General features: G+C 55.5%; 1 protein-coding gene across 3 annotated transcripts in view; it reads left to right on the top strand.

Moving 5' to 3' along the window:
* Window positions 1-254: 254 nt before the first annotated feature.
* The window catches only part of CEP135 (centrosomal protein 135), an 81,508-nt gene continuing 75,762 nt past the window's right edge, over window positions 255-6,000 (top strand). For all 3 annotated transcript variants that reach the window (XM_059670730.1, XM_059670716.1, XM_059670723.1), the window contains exon 1: window positions 255-390. The gene's annotated coding sequence lies outside the window, so the exon portion shown is untranslated. The remainder of the gene's footprint in view (window positions 391-6,000) is intronic.

The following is a 6,000-nucleotide window of genomic DNA, read 5'->3' as shown; positions in this document are numbered from 1 at the left end:
CGGTTCACCCCGCGCCCAGACGTGAACGCACCTGGCCTATAGCGGCCGCCACCGCACCGCCGCCACCCGCTGGGATCCGGGGTTTGCCGGCCGCCAGGGGGCGCTGTGGCGTCGCGCCGCCCAGGCCTCGTCGCTTCCGGGCCCCGGGGCCCGCGCCGCCCGCGCCGCCATCACCGCCGGCGCATCCCCGCCCGCCGCGCGCCGCTCGGTCCGCCGCTCCCGTTACCGGGGCAACGGCGCGCCTCCTCCGTGCGGGCCGGGAGCGCCTCTCCGCGCCATTTTCAAACTGTCCCAGCGCCCGAGCCCGTGCCGGGGCGGAAGGAGCCGACGAGGAAGGCAGGATCGAGGGCGATGCGGCCGCAGACGGCGGGAGCGGCGGCCGGAGCTCGGGTGAGGGCCCCGCGGCGGCTGCAGGGCCCGGCGGGTCGGCGCCGTCGCCTCCCGGGCGTCCCCGTGGCCGGGCCGAGCGCTGCCGGGAGGGAGGCCGCGCGGCGCGGGAGGAAGTGGGCCGGGGCGGGGCGCGGAGAGGCCCCGCAGGCTCGGCTTCCGACACCCCTTCCCTCCCTCCGGGCCGGCCGCTGCCGCCGGGCGGTGGGGTGAAGGTTAAATGCCGCGTCGCTTCAGGGCCGTACTGCTCTCTGCAAACACAGAAGCGCCCCGACGCGCGGCCCCGCACCTGGGAGGCGCCTCCGCCTCCGTCTCTGCTGCTCGAAGCGGGAGGACCGGGGGGCTTAGCCCGGGGCGGCCCAGGCGTCACCGGGGCGGGGGGACGGCGCCCGCCGCCGCGCTGGCCCCTCCGGCCTCAGCTTCGGGCTGTTGTTCGCTGGACGCGTTCAGCCTGGACACGAGGTGGGAGATGGAGCCGGTGGCCCGTGGAGAGGAAGGTCTGATACGTGTTTGCTTTTCCCTTGGGAAGATTTTCATCAGTCCTTTGTTTTTTAAAAAATTCACATTCATTTTCTCCCTCCTTTCCTCTCTCTACTTCTCTCTCCCTCCATCCCCCTCCCTCCCCCTCCCTTTCCGGGATGTAAGGAAGTTTTCTTTCTAGGTGAGGTAACCAAAGTTGGTACCAGACAAAGAGGACGGTCCTGGTCTGACAGGTGTATTTCTGGTGTCTCCGGGAGTTTCTCTAAAACGCCCTGCATGTCAGGTCCCTTCTGTGGAAGGAACTGGGAAGCCCAAAGGGACACCTCTCGGCAGGAACGGCCTGTGATGGAGTAATCAGGCGGTGCCTGTGATGGGCGGGCGAGAGGAGGTGCCTGTGATGGGCGAGAGGAGGTGCCTGTGATGGGCGAGAGGAGGTGCCTGTGATGGGCGAGAGGAGGGCCTGTGATGGGCGAGAGGAGGTGCCTGTGATGGGCGAGTGGAGGTGCCTGTGATGGGCTAGAGGAGGTGCCTGTGATGGGCGAGTGGAGGTGCCTGTGATGGGCGAGTGGAGGTGCCTGTGATGGGCGAGTGGAGGTGCCTGTGATGGGCGAGTGGAGGTGCCTGTGATGGGCGAGAGGAGGTGCCTGTGATGGGCGAGAGGAGGTGCCTGTGATGGGCGAGTGGAGGGCCTGTGATGGGCGAGAGGAGGGCCTGTGATGGGCGAGTGGAGGTGCCTGTGATGGGCTAGAGGAGGGCCTGTGATGGGCGAGAGGAGGTGCCTGTGATGGGCGAGTGGAGGTGCCTGTGATGGGCTAGAGGAGGGCCTGTGATGGGCGAGAGGAGGGCCTGTGATGGGCGAGTGGAGGTGCCTGTGATGGGCGAGAGGAGGTGCCTGTGATGGGCGAGAGGAGGGCCTGTGATGGGCGAGAGGAGGTGCCTGTGATGGGCGAGAGGAGGTGCCTGTGATGGGCTAGAGGAGGTGCCTGTGATGGGCGAGTGGAGGTGCCTGTGATGGGCGAGTGGAGGTGCCTGTGATGGGCGAGTGGAGGTGCCTGTGATGGGCGAGAGGAGGTGCCTGTGATGGGCGAGAGGAGGTGCCTGTGATGGGCGAGTGGAGGTGCCTGTGATGGGCGAGAGGAGGGCCTGTGATGGGCGAGTGGAGGTGCCTGTGATGGGCGAGTGGAGGTGCCTGTGATGGGCGAGAGGAGGTGCCTGTGATGGGCGAGTGGAGGTGCCTGTGATGGGCGAGAGGAGGTGCCTGTGATGGGCGAGAGGAGGTGCCTGTGATGGGCGAGTGGAGGTGCCTGTGATGGGCGAGAGGAGGTGCCTGTGATGGGCGAGAGGAGGTGCCTGTGATGGGCGAGTGGAGGTGCCTGTGATGGGCGAGAGGAGGTGCCTGTGATGGGCGAGTGGAGGTGCCTGTGATGGGCGAGAGGAGGTGCCTGTGATGGGCGAGAGGAGGTGCCTGTGATGGGCGAGTGGAGGTGCCTGTGATGGGCGAGAGGAGGGCCTGTGATGGGCGAGTGGAGGTGCCTGTGATGGGCGAGAGGAGGTGCCTGTGATGGGCGAGTGGAGGTGCCTGTGATGGGCTAGAGGAGGTGCCTGTGATGGGCGAGTGGAGGTGCCTGTGATGGGCGAGAGGAGGTGCCTGTGATGGGCGAGAGGAGGTGCCTGTGATGGGCGAGAGGAGGTGCCTGTGATGGGCGAGTGGAGGTGCCTGTGATGGGCGAGAGGAGGTGCCTGTGATGGGCGAGTGGAGGTGCCTGTGATGGGCGAGAGGAGGTGCCTGTGATGGGCGAGAGGAGGGCCTGTGATGGGCGAGTGGAGGTGCCTGTGATGGGCGAGAGGAGGTGCCTGTGATGGGCGAGTGGAGGTGCCTGTGATGGGCGAGAGGAGGTGCCTGTGATGGGCGAGTGGAGGTGCCTGTGATGGGCGAGAGGAGGTGCCTGTGATGGGCGAGAGGAGGTGCCTGTGATGGGCGAGAGGAGGGCCTGTGATCGGCGAGTGGAGGTGCCTGTGATGGGCGAGAGGAGGTGCCTGTGATGGGCGAGTGGAGGTGCCTGTGATGGGCTAGAGGAGGTGCCTGTGATGGGCGAGTGGAGGTGCCTGTGATGGGCGAGAGGAGGTGCCTGTGATGGGCGAGAGGAGGTGCCTGTGATGGGCGAGTGCAGGTGCCTGTGATGGGCGAGTGGAGGTGCCTGTGATGGGCGAGAGGAGGGCCTGTGATGGGCGAGTGGAGGTGCCTGTGATGGGCGAGAGGAGGTGCCTGTGATGGGCGAGTGGAGGTGCCTGTGATGGGCGAGAGGAGGTGCCTGTGATGGGCGAGTGGAGGTGCCTGTGATGGGCGAGAGGAGGTGCCTGTGATGGGCGAGAGGAGGTGCCTGTGATGGGCGAGAGGAGGTGCCTGTGATGGGCGAGAGGAGGGCCTGTGATGGGCGAGAGGAGGGCCTGTGATGGGCGAGAGGAGGTGCCTGTGATGGGCGAGAGGAGGTGCCTGTGATGGGCGAGAGGAGGGCCTGTGATGGGCGAGAGGAGGGCCTGTGATGGGCGAGAGGAGGTGCCTGTGATGGGCGAGAGGAGGGCCTGTGATGGGCGAGTGGAGGTTCAGCCAGGGCTGGCCAGGGCTCCAGGGCCCCGCTGCCACTCGCGCTGGGACCCGAGGGTCGGAAAGTCCCTCCCGGGGCGCGGCCTTGGCTCACCCCGGAACACAGAGCCTCCGCCTGCTCTGCCGGACCGTGCTTGTGAGATGTCACTGTTGGTAAAGGGTGAAGCACAGGAGGCTGTAAAGCAGGCGCAGTGGTTCTCAACCTTCCTCATGTTGTGGTGACCCCCAGCCATAAAATTATTTTCGTCGGTACTTCATAACTAATTTGGCTACTGTTATGAATCGTAATGTAAATATCTGATATGCAGGACGTATTTTCAGGGGTCGCGACCCACAGATTGAGAACCACTGGTTAGAGTATTAGGACTCTATTTTCCTGGCAAAGGTTAGAAAAGCGCAAAGTCTCTAAAGAAGTGATCTTTTGATAACTACATTTTAGGGCAGACTGATAGAGAATAAGTTCATAAATATTTTAAAAGCAGGATAAAAGCTGTATAGAGACGTGGTTTTTCTTTTTTTATTATCGAAGTAAAATTTACAGGGTGAAATGCACCAATCTTAGGAGTACTTCATTGAAAAGCTTTGATAAATGTGTACACTCGTGTAACCACTACCCCAATCAATATATTTTCATCACCCCAGAAAGTTCCTTCTTAAGCCTTTGGGTCAGTCTCCACCATCCACATGGCCCCAGGCAACTGCTGTTCTAATTTCTGTCCACATAGTTTAATTTTACCTGTTTTTGAACTTTATATAAATGGAATTATGCAATATACGTGGGTGGCTTCTATTGCTCAAATAATGTTATTCAAATTCATCTCTGTGGTTGATATGTATCTGTAGTTCCTTCTCTTTTTTTGGGGGGTAGTACTACATTGTATAAATATATCACAGTTTATCCTGCTGTTGAAGAATATATAGTTTGTTCCATTCGGGGGCTATTATGAATAAAGCTGCTATGAATATTCTTGTAGAGTCTCTTTGTAAGTTGCTTATTTTCATTTCCTCAAGTAAATTCCTAGGAATAAGATTACGGAGTTATAGAGTAGAAGTATGTTTAACTTTATAAGAAATTGCCAGATATTTTCCAAAGTGATTTTATACTCTAGTCAACAGTGTAAAGATTCTAGTTCAGTGGTTCTCAACCTTGGCTGCACATTAGAATCACCTGGGAATCTTTTTAAAATCCTGATTTCTGGGCCTCATCCTCTGGAAATTCTGTTTCTTTGTTATGGGGTGAGGCCACAACGTTGGTAACAAAGAAACAGAATTTCCGGAGGATGAGGCCCAGAAATCAGGATTTTAAAAAGATTCCCAGGTGATTCTAATGTGCAGCCAAGGCTGAGAACCATTGTTCTAGTTGCTTCAAATCCTTGACAACCTTTTAATTTAGCCATTCTAGTATGGGTGAAATTGTACCTCATTGTGGTTTTAATTTGTACCAGGTGTACCGGTTAGTAATGCAGATTTTGTAATAAAAGAAAACATAATTTCAAGAGAAACATCAAAAGTGCTTTATTCAAAGTAATGTCCTACGCTAGCTACAATCTTTCAGGTAATTTGTGGATACCGTCCCAATAGAACTTTCTTGTTTTGAGGCAAACCATCCAGAGACCCAATTTTCCACTTCTTCGTACGTTTTGAAGTGCTGCTCAGAAAGTGTGTGTGCCATCGATCTGAACAAGTGGTAATCTGAAGGAGCAAGGTCTGGTGAATACAGCGGGTGGGTTAATACTTCCCAGGCAAGATCTTTTAACGCTTCTTTAACTGATTTCGAAGTGATGGTGCGTATCATAAAGCAAAATTACTTTGCCATGTCTTCTGGCACATTCTGGTCTTTTTACGATCAAAGCGTGGTTCAAATTGATTATTTGTTGTCAGTAGCGATCCGTATTAATGGTTTCACCTGATAATACACCACACCTTCCTGATCCCACCAAATGCAGAGCATTGTCTTTGGCCTTGCAGTCAGTGTTGATGGTTGACCTGGATCAACCCATGATTTTGTGCGTTTGGGATTTTCAAAATAAATCCACTTTTCATTGCCAGTCACAATTCAATGCAAAAAAGACTTTCTTTCATGCCATTGAAACAGCATTTTACTTATGACTTTTCGGTTTTCCATTTGTCTTTCGTTCAGTTGACGTGGCACCATTTTTCTTCCTTTAAAATCTTTCCCATTGCTTGTAAACGACTGGAAATTGTTTACTGAGCAACATTCAATCTTTCTGCAAGTTGTTTTTGAGTTTGACATGCATCTTCATCCAATAATGCTTGAAATTGTTTGTCTTCAAACTTTTTCAGTTGACCTGGACGTTCTTTGTCTTTCACATGGAAATCACCACTTTTAAAGCATTTAAACCAGCGTTCACAAGTATCTTGAGATGGAGCATGTTCACCATAAGCTTCCCAGAGTATACGATAACTTTCAGCAGCACTTTTCTTCAAAATAAAGTAATGAATTAAAACTTCCCGCAAATGCTCTTTTTTGGCACGAAATTCGACATTTTTAAGCGTAAAAATATCTG

Source organism: Myotis daubentonii, chromosome 1, assembly GCF_963259705.1.
Source record: "Myotis daubentonii chromosome 1, mMyoDau2.1, whole genome shotgun sequence".
NCBI lineage: Eukaryota > Metazoa > Chordata > Mammalia > Chiroptera > Vespertilionidae > Myotis > Myotis daubentonii.
This window is presented reverse-complemented; position numbering and strand designations above follow the sequence as displayed.